This window comes from Petaurus breviceps, unplaced genomic scaffold, assembly GCF_028583685.1.
Source record: "Petaurus breviceps papuanus isolate PSGF00001 unplaced genomic scaffold, PetGlider_PUasm1.0 90847, whole genome shotgun sequence".
In the NCBI taxonomy this organism is placed as follows: Eukaryota; Metazoa; Chordata; class Mammalia; order Diprotodontia; family Petauridae; genus Petaurus; species Petaurus breviceps.
In genome coordinates, this window is record NW_027187360.1 from 24,680,870 (window position 1) to 24,699,772 (window position 18,903).

Below are 18,903 nucleotides of genomic sequence, written 5' to 3' on the forward strand. Positions count from 1 at the left end.
AATCATTGTCTAGAGATGATGATTAAATCCACGGAGGCTGTTGGGTTTGTCAAGAGAGAGAATGTAGAGAAGAGGGCCTACAGGAGAGCCATGGGAAACATCCACAGTTACAGGGTGTAATATAGAAGATGAGCCAACAAAGGTGACAGGAATTGTCACATAGGTGGAATAAAACCAAAACCCATAAAGGAAAGAATATACAGAAATTAGGGCAGATAAAAGATAGATTGGAAATTGGTTGACTAGCCCACCCAAAGGAGAAATTATTAATAGTTCCATAAAAAGTAAGAAAAAAGTCTCCAATGAATGGAATAAGCATTTATAAAGTACTTACTATGTTCTAGGCACTGTGCTAAGCACTTTACAAATATTATCTTATTTCATCCTCACAATAACCCAGTGAGATAAGGGAGATGAAGTGATTTGCCAGGGGTCACACAGCTAGTGTCTGAGGCTAGATTTGAATTCAGGTAGGAATTTCTGACTCCAGGCCCAACACTGTATGCCCTGCACAGCCTAGCTGCCTCTTTTCTTGGCCTTGTGCTGTTTCACATTTTTATTAAATATCTAGGCAAGGTAAAGATGGAATCTTTATTCAACCTGGCAGATGACATAAAGCTAGGAGGGATGCTAACACGCAAGATTATAGAATCATAAATTCAGAGCCAGATGTTGTCTAGTTGAACTCCTTAATTAAATTTTATTTAAATTTTTTGTTTTATTAAAAAACATTTTCATCTCCTTCATTTTAGATGAAGAAAATGAGGCCCAGAGAAGGCACATGACCAGCATGATACAGCTACGAGACACAGCTAGTAAGGAGGAAACATAGGACTTCAGCTGAGATCCTGTCCTCCAACTCCAAATCCAGCACACTTTCCTCTACACCAATTTGCTTCTTTAATGATGTAAGGGTTCAAAAAGAACTTGGCAGGCTAGAATTGCCAGTAGAATAAAATGAAATTTAATAGGGATAAATATAAAGTCTTATACTTGGGTTCAACAAATCAATCCAAAAGTTCAAGATTCAGGAAACAAGGTTAGCAGTTTATCTGAAAAAGATCTGGGAATTTTATTGTACTACAAGCTCAAAGAGTCAACATGGCAGTGATATGACAGCCAAAAAAGCTAATTAAATCTTGGGTTGTTTGATGAGAAGCATGGCTTCTAGAAGAGATGATAATCTCTTCATACTTTGGCCTCTTCAGACCACATATGAAAGAGCATCAATAAACTCATGAGCTACCAGAATGGTTAAGGGCTTTAAGTCTATTCCATATGAGAATCAGTTGAAGGAATTAGGGCTATTAACCTGAAGAAGAGAAGGCTTTGGGGGATTTGGGGAGAGCAAAGAGAGACATAATAGATGTCTTCAAGTACTTGAAAAACTGTCATGAGAAAGAAGAACTAAAGTTGCTCTATTTGCCTCCAGAAAGCAAGCCCCAAAATAATGGGGTAGATGTTGCAGAGATAAATTTAAGTTTGATATAAGGAAAAATTCCCTAACAATTAGAGATACCCAGAAGTGGAAGGAAGTACCTTAGAAGGCAACAGGTTGTCCCTCAAGCAGAGTAGGATGACCACTTATCCAGTATGTTGAATGGTGATTCTTTTTTGGTTATTAATTAAACTAATTATAGTCATTGTGGTCCTTTCCAACTCTAAAATTCTGTGAATTCACTACAATGAAAGTTCCCTGAGGGCATAAATCACTTCAATTCTTAATTCTATAATCCTTTGTCTTATCTAAATTTGTCTACATTATATATCTCCCCTAGCACAGATCCTTGCTTATAGTAATTATTTAATATTTGAATTTAATAAACAAATACTTGAATTAAAACTCACTATAAGGACCAAGATTGAATATATTTATTAAAATGAGGTTCTACTCATATGTGAATAGCTGCGAATCACAAGGGAGACTTACTTGGATCTGACCATTTGTGCTCAAATACAACAGAGAGCAAGAATTCCCAAGTGAGAAAAAGTGGAGGGCCTACATTCAAAATAGCCCAATGTTCAAGCTACAATTAAACCCCAAAGCTTGTCTATGACTAGGCCTAAATCCACTCAGAGAATACAACACAGAACAGTATATGATTGGAAGTTACAGATAACATTGCCAAATAGGCTGTCATGCAATTAACTTCTTTTTAACTTGGGGAAATCAACCTTGGGTTGGGGAAAAATACTAACCATTATTTCCCTATGTGGGAAGGGGAACAAAAGCAAAACTTTAGGCTGGTAAAAGAATTCTCTGTAAAAAGCACAGGTGGTATTCATAATAGTGAGGGTCAGTTCAATACAACCTGATTCTGCTGCCTTAAGGATATGCTGCTGGAGTCCAGCAATACTACCAGATGAGGGAGAGTTACACCCCCGGAGGCCTATGATTCATGCTCTTTGCCATAATGAGAACAATCACTTATAATTTAATCTAGATATGGAAGAGACTTGCTGAAGTTATTTGGTACAACCCATGCCTAAACTGTAATCTCCTACAAAACATCTCTAATAAATGATCACTTAGCTTTCATGCAAAGATGTTCAGTTTAGGGGAATTACCACCTGAGGCAGGCTATTCCATTTTAGGATAGTTCTAATTATTAGACATTTTTTCCTTTGATCAAGCCAAAATTTGCTTCTCTATGACTTATTCTTATGGCTCCTAATTTCTCTCCTGAACTCCAGTCCTGTATCAGCAACTGCATACTAGACAGATCCAACTGGGATGCCCTTTAGGCAGCTCACATTCAGCATGTCCAGAAATGAATTCATTGTCTTTCCCCAAAACTCACCTTCTTCCTGACTTCCATGTTTCTGCTGAAGACTCCACAAATCACCCACTCATCTAACCTCAGAATCATCCTCAATTTTTTATGCTCCCTCCCTACTCATATCTGAATCAGTAGCCAAGTCTAGTCAATTATAACTCTACATCCCATGTCTGTCCCCTTCTCTTCATTCACATGGCCATCACCCTAGTTCGGGCCTTCATAACCTTTAACTAGGAGTGTTGCAATATCCTCCTTGTTAGTCTCCCTGACTTAATTCTCCTTTCCAATACATTCTCCACACAGTTACCAAACTCATAATCCTAAAGCACAGGTCTGATCAGATCACTCTCTGGCTCAGGAAGCCCCAGAGGCTCCTTGGAGCCCATGTGCTGGTGCCTGGAAGGCCTTCCCTTCTCACCGCTACAACCTGGAATCTCTGGTTTCACTCAAGGGCTAGCTCCTACATGAGGCCTTAGTTGGTACCCTTCTCCTATTCCAAACTACTTAGGATTTACTCTGTATACATTTTGTATTTGTAGTGGTTCTTATGCAAATTGTTTCCCCTCAATAGAACATAATCTCCTTAAGAATGGAGACTATTAAATACAGTCAGTCTTTCACAATATATCCACTATGGAAATGTTTTGTATAGCTACACATGTATAACCTACACTGAATTGCTTATCTTCCCAGGAAGGGTGGGTGACGAGGGAGGAAGGGAAAGGATCTGGAATTCAGAGTTTTAAAATCAAATGTTTAAAAATAATATATATTTTTTACATGCACCTGGGAAATAAGATATACAGGCACTGGAGTATAGAGATCCATCCTGTCCTACTGGAAAGTTGGAGGGGGAATGGGAGAGGATGTAGGAGAGAGCAGATTGGGGGAGGGGATATACAGTGGGATCATTGTTTTGGGGTGGCGGATAGGGGAAAGACAGAGAGAAAATTTGTAACTCAAAATCTTGTGAAAATGAATAATATAAACTAAAAATAAACATAAAATTTAATTAAAAAAATAAAAAATAAAAGAATGGAGACTATTTCATTTATATCCTTATATCCCTAACACCTACCACAGTACCTAGAAATAACAGGTATTTAATAAATTACTTTTGAATGAATGGCTCAGTTTACCCTCTGGCACCAAGCAAACCAAGGCTAAGTTCTCTTTCACACGACAATCCTTCTAATAACTGATAATAACCATTATGTGCACCCCGAGTCTTCTCTTCTCCAGGCTAAATATGTCTGGTCCCCTCAAATGCTCATAAGTAAGGCTTTTTTTCTAGCCCCCCTTTCACTATCCTAGTTGCTTTCCTTTTGGATACTTACCAACACCTTCTGACCAGAACAGAATCCCAAGAGACTCACTCCACTCATTCTTGATAAATATTTTTAAAGAAGCCTAAGTTCAAAATCACTTTTTGGCTGCCATGTTGCCTTGAATGAACTCATGTTGAATTTGCATTCCAGTAAAATTCCCAGGTCTTTTTCATAAGAACTACTGTCAAGCATGTCTTCCTATTTATTCATTCAGGAAGAAACATTTACAATTGCCTATTATGTACAAGTTGTTGGAATTGCAAAAATCACAATATCCTATGTTTGGAGTTAAAATAAACCTTACAAATCATCTATTCCAATTCCCTTAATTTTTTTTTGGAGGGGGGAGGATAGGACAATTGGGGTTAAGTGACTTGCCAAAGGTCACACGGCTAGTTTGTGTGTGTGTGAAGTGTCTGAGACTGGATTCGAACCCAGGTCCTTGTAATGGGAATGCAAATTTGGAAGATCTTCCCTGCCCCTAGGCTAAAGTGCACCTGAAGCCTGGGGTGGGAGGCTTGTTTTTCAGTAGATACTTCTTGATTGGCCAGTGAGTCAATAAGGTTGTTACATTCTCTGAGCCAGGAGAAGGCTATATAAGCCCTGATGTGTAGCTTTGTTTTGGGGGCTCACTTTGAGAAGTGTTCTGTGATTTTATCTGTATTCTGGGAAGCCGTTGTCCAGGGCCCCCCCGGCTTTGAAAAACCCAGATGTGGAAACCCAGATGTTGACTGGGTATGGATCTAATGGTTGGACAGTTTGGAGAGCTGTCTACTTGATCTGTTAATGTCTTGATAATTCTGTCTGTATATTTTGAAGTTTGGGGTGCTGACCTTTTTCCCCTGAACAAGGTAAATGATATATGTCTGACTGATTGAAGTGAGCTTGTTAACCCATTTTGAGTTGCTTTCCTTTATCAAAGCAGATCCAAGAACCTGTATTGGTAGCAAACCCTGAGGACGCTTGGGGTGCTTGTCGCTACAGTCCTCCTGACTCGAGGGCCAGTGCTCTACTCACTGTGCCACCTAGCCACCCCCAATTCCCTTATTTTAAAGATTAAGAAAATGGGACCCAAAGAGGTTAAAGGACTTGCCCAAAGTCACAAAGGTAGAATCCAAGTCAGAGCTCTTTCTACTGTATCACACAAAGCTTGTCCTTAGGAACTTATTTTCAACTAAGGACTGATGTAGAAAAGGCCAAGTACACTGGTAAGTATTATATAATATAGAATATAAAGGGATCAAAGGGAAGATACAAAGAGCTCTAAGAAAGTTTTGGAGTGAGAGGGCATTTGTAGTTGGATGGGGCAGGAATCAGGGAAGTCTTCTCAGAGAAGGCCCCTGAGCTAAGACTTGAAGGAAGATGAAGACAGTGAAAGGCAGGGGTATGAATTCCAGGTATGGCGATAGCCTGCATGAATTCATAGAAGTAGGAGTAAGCATGTTGAGTTTGAGAAATAGCTAAGACACAGGGCCTGAGCCAGGCTAGTGACAGTGTGATTGCAAGAGAGTGGATAGATATAGATGTGGGGGGCAGGAGTAATGACAAGATTTGGTAATGTAAGGTATGTGGGGAACAATTCAGAGAGAAGAACCAAAGAGGACTACCAGGCTTTGCAGCTAGGTGACTGGGATGGTGGTAACACAGGCAAGTTGAGAAGAAGGCCAGGTTTATGAGGGGAGCGGATGAGTTCAGTTTTAGACACACTGAGTTGAAGTGCCAGTGGGACATTCACAAGGTGGGCAGTTAGAGATGTGGGACTAGAGTTTAGGGGATAGATTAAGACTGGATATATAGACTTAGAAATCATCTGAATTGAAATTATAATTGAACCCATGATAGCATTTGGGATTACCAAAGGAGAAAGAGCAGGGAAGAAGGCTTAGGACAGAGCTTTGTGGAGCATCCATACTTAGGGAGCAGGATGAAGACAACCAACCAGCAGAAGAGACAGTCAGATAGGCTGGAGGAAAATGAAGAGAAAGCAGTGTCAAAGAAGCCAAGGCAGACTAGAGGAGAACAGGTAAAAAGAGAAGGCAGGCAACAGTGTCAAATGCTGCAGAAAAGACATTAGATGAATTCTGAGAAAAGATTGTATTTAGCAATTAAGAGCTTGAGAAGCCTGAACAAATGATGGGATCAGAAGCCATGGTACAAGGGGCTGAGAAGTTAATGATCAGTGAAGAAGTGAGGGGAAAAAGTGAAAACTCCTCTTTCTATAAGTTCAGTAGGGAAAGGTCGGAGAGTTATAGGCTCTACAGTGAGGAAAAAGCAGGTTAAAGGGAAGAGCTCAAAGATAAAGAAGAAAAGCATATGTAGACATCAGGGAAGATGTTGGGAAAGACTGAGGCTGAGAGAGAAAGCAGGAGTAACCAATGGGGTAAACTCCCAAAGGGAATGAGAAAGAATGGCTTCAAAGACCCAAGTGGAAATGTTACCTTGTCCTATGAGGCTGGAGAAGAGGATAGATGAAAATGTGGAGAGGTTTTGAGATGTAGAAGAGGGGAGATGAAGGACGGCCACTTTCTTGTCATCTACTGAGAGAGAGAGGTGGCGGGGGTAGAATTTAGATAAGTTCAAATCAATATGATGTAACAGGGGCCTGGCCAATGGAGCCCCTTCCTCATCAACCAAATACTGTGCTAGGCTCTGGGGTTCAAGACCAAAAACTAAATAGTCCCTACACACAAAGAGCTTGTATTCTACTGTGAGAGATATACAATATATACAATTAAATAAATACAAGGTAATTTGAGGAAAGGAAAACTGCTAACAAATGAGGGATCAGGAACAACCACATGGACAAGGTAGAAATTGAGCCAAACCTTGAATGAAGGATTCAGAACAGCAGAGTTGAGGAGAGTCCCTATTCCAGAAATGGGTAGTATAGAGATAAGAAGTGGTGGTAAAAGAATGTTGAGTTCAGGGAACAGACAGTAATTCAGTTTGGAATCAGAGTACATGAAAGTGATTAATGTAAAACCCTACACTTGAACAAGCTGATTTTTTGAAACTTAAGTATATGACTTTACGTTTATCTCTAAGCTTCATCTTAGGTTTGGTCCATCCTAGACTGTCAAAATGGTGGTGTGTGGGAATCCTGATTCTATAGTCTAACATGTTAGATGTTTTTCTTAATTCCACCTTACCCATATATTTTATGTCCATGTTATACCCCTACATAATAAATTTCAGTGACTCCATAGTGACTTTAGGCTCAAATATAAATTCTTCTGTTGGGTATTTAGATTTCTTCATACCCTGGCCCCAAACCCTTAGCAGCCTTATTACTCCTCTCCTTGCACCCTCAGATCTACCCAAGCTGACCTTCTTGCTGTTCCTCACATAGAATTCTATCTCTTACCTTTTCCTTTGCCCAACTATACACCTTATGTCTAATACATAATCCTTCCTCACCTCCACCTCCTAGTTTTAGAATTCATAATTTAATTCAAAATTCAACATTCTATTCTAATTCTGGCAGTAGTAGGGCATGGCAGTTGTTGGAAATTGGGAAGCAGACAGAGGAATTGTAGGAAAGTGGGTACCTGTCTTTGCTGGGCAGGTCTGCCTTCTAGGACATCTACTCTCAAGGATCACCCAGAAAGGTCCCTTTCTTTGTCTTTTTTGCTAAGGTGTTATTCAGTACGCTGAATGCTTATATGAAATCAAAGAAGCATCTTGAGAGCCCGAGGTTCATCCTCTGCATTTGGATTAAGACCTTCCCATGGAAAGATGGGAACAAGCACATCCACATCCCTATCCAATTAGGAGGATAAAAAATTTGGACCATGATTCAAGTACTGGTGAGCACAGCAGCCTCCTACATCACTGGATTTCTCTTTATGTGGATCAGAAAACTATATGGGAACTTTCTTCATTTCCTTTACTTGTCTCAATAAAAAATACTAATATTTTATAAGATTGTGATAAGAACAACTTTAAATAATTTTTTATCCTTAAAACATGTGGTTCAAATATCAATTCATACATGAAATCTTTATCTCCCCAGATTAGAGACCCTGGCCCCCACCTGATTATCTTGTATTTATTCTGTTTCCCACAGTAAATATGAACTCGTTGAAACAGGGGCGATTTTTATATTTGTCTCTGTATCCCTGGTGCAAATCACAGTATCTGGCATATAGTAGGTATTTAGTAAATGCTTGATGATTGTTTCATTAGGTTATAGAACAAGACCAAGGACAGATCCCTGGGACACTGCACTAGAGAATGCCCTTCAGGTTGACATCCATCTATTAACCACTATTTTGGGGATCTGCTTGTTCAATAAGGTTCAAATTCATTTGACTGCTCAATGATCTAGTCCATGTGTTTCCATCTTGTCTATAAGGATAATTCAAGAGGCTTTACTAAAAAGGAAAAGCAGCATGATATGGTGGGAAAAACACTGAATTTGAAATCAGGACTTGGGTTCAACCCAGTCATACTGTTTATTCCTTGTGTGATCTTGGGCAAACCCTAACCTCTCAGCCTTAGTCTCATCATCTATAAAAGAAAGGAATGGGTCTCGATGATATCTAAGATCCCTTCCATCTCCAAGTCTTGCTAACATCCACATATACCATGTCTTCAGCATTCCTTTGGATTTACAAGTCAAGTAACCTTGTTAACAAAGAATCTAATTAACAAACTGAGATTCAGGGAAAAGAATTTGCTTAAAGTCATAGAATAAAGTAGCACCAAAGCTGACACTAGAACCAAGTTTTCCAAATGCCTGCCCAGAGTTCTCTTCACAACACAATGCTATCTCTTTATTAATATATATCTATAGATTATGATCTTATCAATGTGGGTACTCTTACCAGTCATGTAAATCATAACCCATTCCTACCTTCCTATTCTATGCTATTGTTTCCCACATTGTCTCATTAATTATTTGTAGAGGAACTATCCATTGTACTAGGTCTTGTTATGTTTTGTGGCTAGCAAGACAGTATTTGGATTGTCCACCTATTATCCCTCTCTCTTATGACATGATCAGTCCATCTCCTTTTCCAAGCACACATTTCCTGGATGCTTTTTTCTTATACCACTTCTTATACTGCTAAAAGGCACTAAAATGCAATTTCCTGCCAAATTGAATGCCTCTCCTTTGAAACAGCACACTGTCTTTGTTGTTTACTCTTTTCTCATTAACACTTTTAGGAGATATTTCTGGCCAAATATCCTAAGAGCACACCCACCTCATCCCACCCTTCCTCTGAGTAAGCAAAATATCATGATAGGTACTATGTTATGAATGACTTGAAGGCCAAATTGTCAAACAACTCTATCCTTCAGTGTTCCCACTGTTCAGCAAAGAACCAACATTCCATATGGGAACCAACATTTAGTAGTGGTGCCTACTGAAAATACTTGTGGAAATGTGGGTTCCTCACTGGCCTAAACAGCCTTCAATAAAATGATAGAGCCTTGTATTTTCAATGGCTGACGAAACCCTTCAACCTTATTATATCCAAAATCGACATTTCCTTTTCCCCAAACTATCTTCTCTTACCTGTCCCATTTTTCTTAGTGATAACAGTATTCTTTTAGTAACACAGAAATTTTAGTATCATAGGATCACAGACTCATGCCTAGAAGGAATCTCAGAATAATCTAGTTAACTCATACCTGAAGGAGAAATCCAGCCTCTGCTCAAAGAACTCTAGTGACAGAGAATTGTAGACAGAGTGTTAGAGTGCAAAGGGCAATGGAAAAAGTGAAGAGATCTGGGTTCAAGTTCTGTCATTTGTTAGCTGTGTAAGCCTGGATAAGTCACTTAACCTTATTGTACCTTAGCTTCCTCATCTATAAAATAAGATTGGGTTTCCCAAGGTACCTACCTTCCAGCTCTTAACAATCTATGAATTTAGAAAGTTGTACCGCTGGAGGAAGTTAGTCAAATATTTATTAAGCAGCTACTAAGTGGCCATCTTTGGGGGCAGGTGGAGTTGTTTACCTTTCCCACCCTTTTTCAGAAGCCTAAGTATCTTCCTATGTCATGTTAAAACTCCTCTTCGCAGCTTTCAAGGTCTTACATAATTTGGTTTTTCTCTAATTTTTAATCTTATCTTCCACTATTCCCCAAATACATTCTCCATTTCAGTTGGGTGAGTCTCCCATTATTCTTTGTACATTTCATATGCATTACTATTTCCTTTAAAAAAATTACTATTACTTTGTCTTTGTTTATGCTATTCCCTCAGCATGGAATGCTCACATAACCAAATCCTACTTATCCTTAAAGGCTTAGTTCAATTAAATGCCATTTCTTCCATGAAGTCTTTTCTGACTCTACCAGGCTGGAACTTCTATGACATTTATATCAGTGCTACATCTTAATATACTTAATTGTTTTCCCTACTATAGATAGCTCTTCCTTTAGCATAGGATCTACTTCTCCAGCTATGCAATAAACAATGACTATGTAAGAGTAACAACTCACATTATCTATATTTTATACAATTAGATTACATGCAGTATAGTACTGTGTAAAGAATACTTTCACATTCCATAATGTGGGATCAAATTGAGACCTTGGAAGTCTTCAAGCAGAGATTGGATGACAACATATCAGGTGGGGATTCTTTTGTGAAGAGGCAGGACTAATGGTCTTTTCTATTTTCAAATTCTATAATTTGGTGATTCTGTTTTGAGGCTCTTGTTATTTTGGGCAAATGACTTAACCTCACTGAGCATCTTTCTGTAAAATAGAACAAAAATTAAGATTGTGTGGTAGACAGAAAGCTGGTTTCAGAATCAAGAAGATGGGGTCCAGATCCTGTCTCTGACACTGAGGGATCCTGAGTAAGCCTCTTACCCTCTATGTGCCTCAGGTAATTCCCTAGGATAGGGATAGATGGATTGTGACTTGTGTTGGAGAAGGGAGTTCCCACATTTGTGACTTTCTCACACTGAAAAAAATCACAGATTTTTCATGTTTTTGAACAAGATGGGAATAATAATACTTGTAGTACCTACCTTACTCAGTTGTTATGAAGAGTACTTTACAAATCTTAAAGTGCTCTAGAAACATGAGCTATTATTATTAAAATTGTTTATTATATGTACAGTATACATGAGTCAATCTGCACATCAACAGATTATCTTTGATGTATATATTCCCACCTGTTCACTAACCATAGATAGTCCCTCTGAACATTCAAAAGCCAAGCAAGGGGAGCAGGAAGGACAAAGCCAAGGAATGGAACCAATCTCTACTCTAGATTGATGAGTCCCAAGGGGTAAGAATTAGCTGTTGTTGCTGATGTTGTTATTGTTTCCCTCTCTCTACTTTCTTCACACACATGAGGTTTAGAACTTTTGATACAAGGGCCAAGTCTAATGCAAGAGGACTCTGCTTGTGATAGGCTGCTGTCATTTCAGTCAGAAGACAATATATACATTCTGCTCAGAAGAATAACATACTGAGCACACTTACACAGCTATCTAAAGGGGGTAACAAATAAAGAAAGGAAACACTTCAGTGCTTTCTGTGTTGCCTGATTTAAACAAAAAGACTATGTAGAAAACAAACACCTTCAATAATCTTTCTGAACCACACACACATTTTCCCTGAATCCAAAGACTTTCCTCTCACTCAAAACTTAATGGGGTCTAGCCATAATAAGGAGGGTCTGGTGGGAGGCAATATCCTAGGTCCTGCCCCATACAAACTGGTTTTTTTTTTCCTTTAAAAGGTATTAAAACTGTCCTTGATGTTTAATTGGCTCAGCAGACTAGGGCTCAGGCTGTTGATGTGGTTTCCTGGTCACCTGAGTACAAAAAAAGCTCTGACTTCCCCTGATGATTAACTTGGGGACTATCATGGTCAACATAGAGGCAGGGAAACTGGCTAAATAAATCTCTTTTTTGTTAACTGTCAGAGCTTCAATGAGTGTTTCATTCTGTTCTAATATTGAACCTGGGGTGGTAGATCAGCCAATCAACCCTGGTCTATAATGTTGGGTATCCAAAGCACATTTTCTGGGATTGGCTTAATTGAGGTGGATACATCTTAGATCTGGTTTTTCTTCTTCATGTGGTTCCTAGTCCATCTCTTTTGCTCATTCTTTCTTTTTTGTCTCTAGTGCCCTCTATTACTGCATAGCTCTTCAAGGGCAGGAGACAGGATGGACTTTTACCACAGATGTCCAAATGTTTATTGCAAACTGGTATTCATATTACTGATATAATCCCAGATAAGAACATTAGTTTTAAATGTAAAGCTACCAGCACAATTTTATAAGATTTTTCTCAATAGTGCCATGGTTTACAAGAAAAAGATTTAAAATATGTACACACACATAAATATATATACACACACACATACATGAAGACACATGAATTAGATATATATGTCTATATACATAGATATATAGATGTATTATATGGATAGATTATGAATATATTATATCTACAATATATGGCTACATTAATATATCTATATTCACACACATGCATATGCACACACATATGGACACATATACCCATGACCCCATTTTAACATAACAGCCCTTGTGAGGTATGGACTGTGGTCTTTGTGACTTTCATTTGACTGATGAAGTTAGAAGAACTTAAGTGACTTTTTCATAGTCACACAAATAATAACAACTAGAAGCAGTACTTAGGATAGATCTTCCTGATTCCAAGGCTCATACTTTATCCACTGTATCAGGCTACCTCTCAAAGTTGACATACAATTTAATCAAGTTGCTACTTGTTTCATATGTGGTTTAACTTCTTGAAAACTTAAAATAGAACTTTTTTTTAAAAGTATAATTCAAGTGGCATGGCACTTGTAAACTTTAGGTTTGGGTTATTTCCAAAAGGTCATATTTTTGTTATTTTAAAACACAAAGATTTTGAAAAATAAATTTTTAAGAAATAATTCTTTTGGGTACAAACCTTGGGAAAAAGTTATATTTGGAATGGGGACAGTCTTGGGGACCAGCTGGTAAAACAAGGTGTCTACCAAGGGACTACCAAACCAAGAGGGGGCATCTGAAGCTTTCTATATCTGCAGGGACACTGAACAAGCTGCTTGGATGAGCCCATAAAATGCCAGAAGAGCAGCACCCAGAGGAGGTAAGAAGGGGCATCTCAGGGAGCACTAAGCTCCAGGACCAGATGGCTGGGCGCTCATCCGAATGGACAAACACTCATGGAGGGAAGGAAAAGATGATGGGGCTTTGGGTGTCATGGCAACAGAGAACATAAGCCCCTAGAGCATTGTGGTGTAAGTGGTGTGGGCCGGTTGCCCACCCCATCCATGTATAAACATCACCATTTGGCAAACTACAACACGATCCTGGCATCTGCTACACTGACAGACAACAGCTTACCAGCTGACTACAAACTCTCATTCCCAAGAAGGGGACTGAGGAAATGGCTTTAAAGAACATATGAATAACAGGGGCAAAGCAGGCTTAATGAATTCTTTATCTTAACTGCTGCTTTGCATATAAGAGAATATTTACTAAAATCCTAAAGAGTCTCACTAATTTTTGGTAGAGGACTTTCTCACACTGTTAGGTCTGAGGTCAACTAGCCTATTGGGACAATGAGCAAAATGGAATCTGGGTTAGAAAACTAAACTAAAAGACAAATAATGTTCTTTTAAAGAGGCCATTTTTTCCTGTCTACCTTTGCTATTAACAGTTTAAATGTCTGATTACTAGAATAAAATAATTCTTTTCTCAGAGTCACATGATAAGGATTAATTTCTTTGAAATCAGTTTTTTCTTCCACTAAATAATTGAACTTCTTCAAATAAGAAGGAAAATCTGTGTTATCCAAGCAGTTTTTTCTTTTGTTTCAATGGAACAAACACAGCCATAGAGAACTGTGAAGCCTGTTTAAATCAGCAACTCTCAGATGCCTCGTTGGCTCTAAGATTCTTGCAGTTCTACAGGGGAATAACAGGGCACAGCAGAATAACAATCTCAGAGATGGGAGAGATCTCAGAGTTAAATCTGCTTTAGCTTCCACCTTTGACAACACACCCAATAAGTGGTCATCCAGCCTTCTTATGAAGAGGGATCCAGTGAGGTAGAGCATGCTACTTCCTGAGGTAGCCGTTACATTTTTTTAGAATTACAAAAAAAAATTTAAAAATACAAAACCTGAATCTCTGAAACTTTCATCTGAAAAGGGTACTTGGTTCCTGATCTCCACCCACCTCCCAGTCCAGGATGCAATCCTAGATATTATATAACAAGATATTAAATTTATATGTTCTGCATCCCCTTTATGAAGTGTTAAAAAGTTCCTTGATTAAATTAGAAGAGGAGCCTGCCTGTTGGCTGGAGAGAATATTGGACACATTCCAGAAACCCTTAAAAGATGCTAAACATGTTTAAAATTTGAGGCAGTTAAGGCATGAAACAGTTATGTGGAGTATGACCCTGGTACTTCAACCAGAGGGCAGAGATGGGGGAGGAAGGAAAAAAGGGATTTCCCTCCATCTCCCCCCCTCCCACATCAGACATGGCATTCCACAGCACAGCTACTAGCATGCTAAGTGATACTGTATTCATCAAGGAGCAGTTTAAAGAGTTGTGTAGTTTGAGGCATGGGGCAGAAATACACTCTTGAGAAAGACACAGACACAGAAAGGAAGCTTTCAAGGCAGGAGGCAGCTTCAAGGAGGGAGAGTTCTGGCAGCAGAGAAAAGCTGATGGATTCCAGAATGAACTAGCTTCCAAAGTCAAGAATTGAGCTTTTGAGAGGAACAGACACAGGCAGGTCATCTGAGTGACCCATTCAGCAGAGGGGAGTAGGGCAAGGACTCCATGAGAAGAAAGAAAACACTGGCGCCTGGCAGTCCTAGAGAGTAAACTGCCTGGGCTACATGTGTTTCTTACATATGTACCTCATTGCCGTTGTAGTCTAAGTTTGTGCCCACTCTTTGCTACATATGCTGTATTTGCAGGAGAGTGTACCCTGTGTTTTTTGGGGGTGGGGAGAAAGGATGTTTTGTAGGTACTATTATTATTATTACTATGCCAACTTGGTAAATACTTGTGCTTTGAGCCAATTGTGTCTACTGGCTTCCCATTAAGGGTAAATTCACTGATGGTAGTGGTTGCTCAGTCCTATTTGGCTTTGTGATCCCATATGGGGTTTTCTTGGCAAAGATACTGGAGCGGTTTGCCACAGCTCTAAACTTGTGACTCTAGGATCCTATTAGGCAATCACTGCATTCAAGGGCACTGACAACTTGAGGGGAGGGAGGGATCATTTCTACTGAAGGGAATCAATGTGGAAGAAGGACCATCTGAACCATACCTCGAAGGAAGAGAAGGATTTCAATAGGCAGAAATGTGGAGAAGTTGGTTTCCAAGATAAAAAATGTCATATATAAATGCATAGGGAGGAAGAAAACAGAGCAAGATGAGGAAATAGCAAAATAGTTAACTGGGCTGGAATGTACAGTGCAGTAAGTGGAAAAGTGTAACAAAGCAGGAAAAGCAGATTCAGAATCAATCCTTGGAGGACCTTGAGCGCCAGAGTGAGTGACCATGATGATGAAGCACTTCAAAATCATACTACATGAGCAACGACTGAAGGACCTAGAAATATTTAGCTTGGAGAAGAAAAGAATTAAGGAAGACAAAATAGCTCTCTTCAAGTATATAAAAGGCTGTCATGTGGAAGAGGGATTACATTTTCTCTGCTTGGCCCCAGAAGGCAGAACTAGGAATAATGGATATTGCATATTGCAATACTGCAGAGAGGTAGATTTTGCTCAAAAAAGGAAACACTCACAAATAATCAAAAGTGAAATAGATGTCTTGGGAAGTAGTGAGCTCTCTTTCACCATAGATTTTCAAGAAAAAATCCTTGTTCAGATATTGCTTTGACTAGATATCCTCTGTAACTCCTTTCAATTCCAACATCTTATGATTTTATAAATTAGTATTTTTTTCCTTAAGGTAATGGGAAACCAGATTTGGGACTTGGCAAGGCTGACACTGAGAGCAGAGGATAATGGTACAGAATTAAAGTGAGTTCCACAGAAGAAGGTGTGTGACTGGAAGATTCAAGGCTGGCCCTTACATTTCTGACACAGACCTGTGTTTCTGTGTCCTGGGAGATATCCCCAAACCTGTACCATGGTAGGCACAGGGAAAGGTGGTATGTTAATGGCCAGGAGGCAATGCTATGTATGTTCTATCGCTAATACCATGCAAGTGCCTGGTGGTACTGTATCCCAGCTGCAGCTTATTAAGGAATAAGGAGACAGTGTATCTTGGGACTTCTGGAAGGTGAACTAGTAGGCCTGGAGGACATCCAGAAGCCCATCCAAAAGGCAGGAAGTGGAGCGTCCTAGGACCCTACCTCATGGAAGCCTTGAGCAAGGCTTGGCAAGGTTGTGAATGAGAGCAGATTGGCTTCAGAAAATTAGGGTGAGATCACTCCAGATAGTGAAGATTTATGACCCCTTTCTACCTAAATTGATAAAACCTTGTGCAGGAGTGACTGAGAAATGAAGGTGTAGTTCATCGTAATGTTCTGAATAGTGGATCTCAAGTGACCATTATAGTACAGTTCTTCTAAAAGAGACATTTACAAAAGATATCTCTATAGCCTATGCAAGGCCTAGGCATCTGTGGACTAAAGAAAGATTATCCATATTTAGGCTATATTAGCATGAAGTTGAAGTTATATTAGGAAATCCTGGCCAATGGCAAGAGCACCTTAGCTCTGGTAAGCTCAGATGCAGGAAAGATCTCTGGAATGTCAGGATTATTTGGGACCAGCTCCATCTAAGCTTTTAATGAGTAAGTGGACCATGATAAAAGCCCACCCAAGCAGTTACAGAAACAAAGTTATAGCCAGATAATCACTCAGAGGACAATGATTCAGATGAAGAAGAAACTGAGAGTTGATTGCCTACCAGAAAGCAAGAAAACTCAACTGAGTTTATTCTGGCTCCAAAGGAACCTCTGAAGGCAGGGGAAAGACAGGAAGGGCTAAACCCAGAAGCAGTCTCTTTCTAGCCCAATGTTTCAATATATAGGCCCCTAGTGAAAAGCATGCCCACAGTTCCTGGAGACAATGGTAATAAGACTGGGACGTATACAAACTCAGGATTATTTCAAGCCAAGAGGTCAACAGACGATGATGGTTAGCCCTAGGTCATCTATAAGCCCAAGAGGCAATGAAAAAGGGTAATTAGGTAATTTCAGCTAGTGACTGAGTTTGTTTTTGATGCTTTGGGAAAAAGAGAAGAAGTGGTTACTTATGTGCCAAGATAATGAACATTTTTACAATGCATATTGTAATATTTATGTATGTAATATGTAATAACATACACACACATATATATATATTGCCCTTATGTTCTATTGCATTGATTTATAAGTTGCTAATATCTATACTAATATGCATTGTTGGGCATTTACTGTTGTTCTCTGTGTACTGCTGTGTTTCTGCAGGTATGTTATATGTACTGCATCATATAACCCATAAGACTTGTATTCCAGGATTTATATATGCAGTGTTGTCCACATATGCTGTGATTACATGCAAAGTATTGTGTGCTTGTTGCAGACACTATGCATGCAATTTTAATTGAATCTTTGGAATTAGGTTGTACTATGGTTGCTGGTAATTATGTGATATGCTAATTTATTTAACTGCTATATGTTAAATTTGAAGTGTGAGTTCTATGTTCACAAGTATTTTCGTGAATCCCATATAATTTGTAGGGACTGAAAAATTTTCTCTGGTGGGGGGGTAAGGGGAGGGAAATGAAGATTAGCCTTTCAATGTTAGAGATGTCAGTTGTCCTACCCGTACCTATTATCTAGGCATGTGTGATCTTCCTGCTGATGGTATGTTATTTGTGGGAGTGTGCACCCCAGTTTTATGGAGAAAATATTCAATTACTTCCTTTGCTACTATTCTATTCATTATATGCCTTTTCTTTGAACTAACTGTATTTTCCAGCTGATTAAAAAAAGTAAGCCTATCTGATATCAAAGGTAAACCTCATAAACTACATGTATTGAATGGACCTCCAGAGTGCCTTGAAGCTGGGATGGTCTTTCTGGAGGCCACATGTACAAGAAAAGGGGGTCCAATTGCTACTTTAATATATGATAATACCTGTTAAACGTATTAGAGAGTTAGTAACCCCTGTAGCTACTGGAATGATGCTGCATGTTAAAGAACTCCCATCATCACCTCTCGGTACTTGATTGGGAGTCAGAAGACTTCAGTTTATGTCCTGGCACAGCTACCTCCTACCTTTGCAAGTGTCTGCATCTCAGTTTTCTTGTCTAAAAAGAAGGTTTGGGACTAGATGACCTCATAGGTCCCTTGTAGCCTTTAATCAATAAATACACAAATAATTAAAACTTTAAGGGGGTGTGAAAAGCGACTGAATGAAGTTGTAGATCCCGTCCCTCTGTCCAAATCTTGGTAGGAAGTGGGAGGGGATGGGGTTATTCCCCTTTGCACGAATTCCAAAGCTAAGAACCACCTCTCCATAGGTCTCTCTTTACTCACCAGTGTGTGTCGCTTCATGTGTTCTCGCCGGGTAAATTTTTTCCCACAGATCTCACATGGGTAAGGCCTCTCGCCTGTGTGGGATCGCATGTGTCTCTTCAAGATACACTGGTGCATAGCTGAGAAACTGCAGTATGGGCACTTGAACTTCTTTCTAATCACCGTGAATTCGTTTACTGAAAAATAGCAACCAGAGCAAATACATTATCTTTCACACATCCAGACTATTATTTTTTTTTTTGGTGAACCCTCAACCCTGAAAATTCTGATAT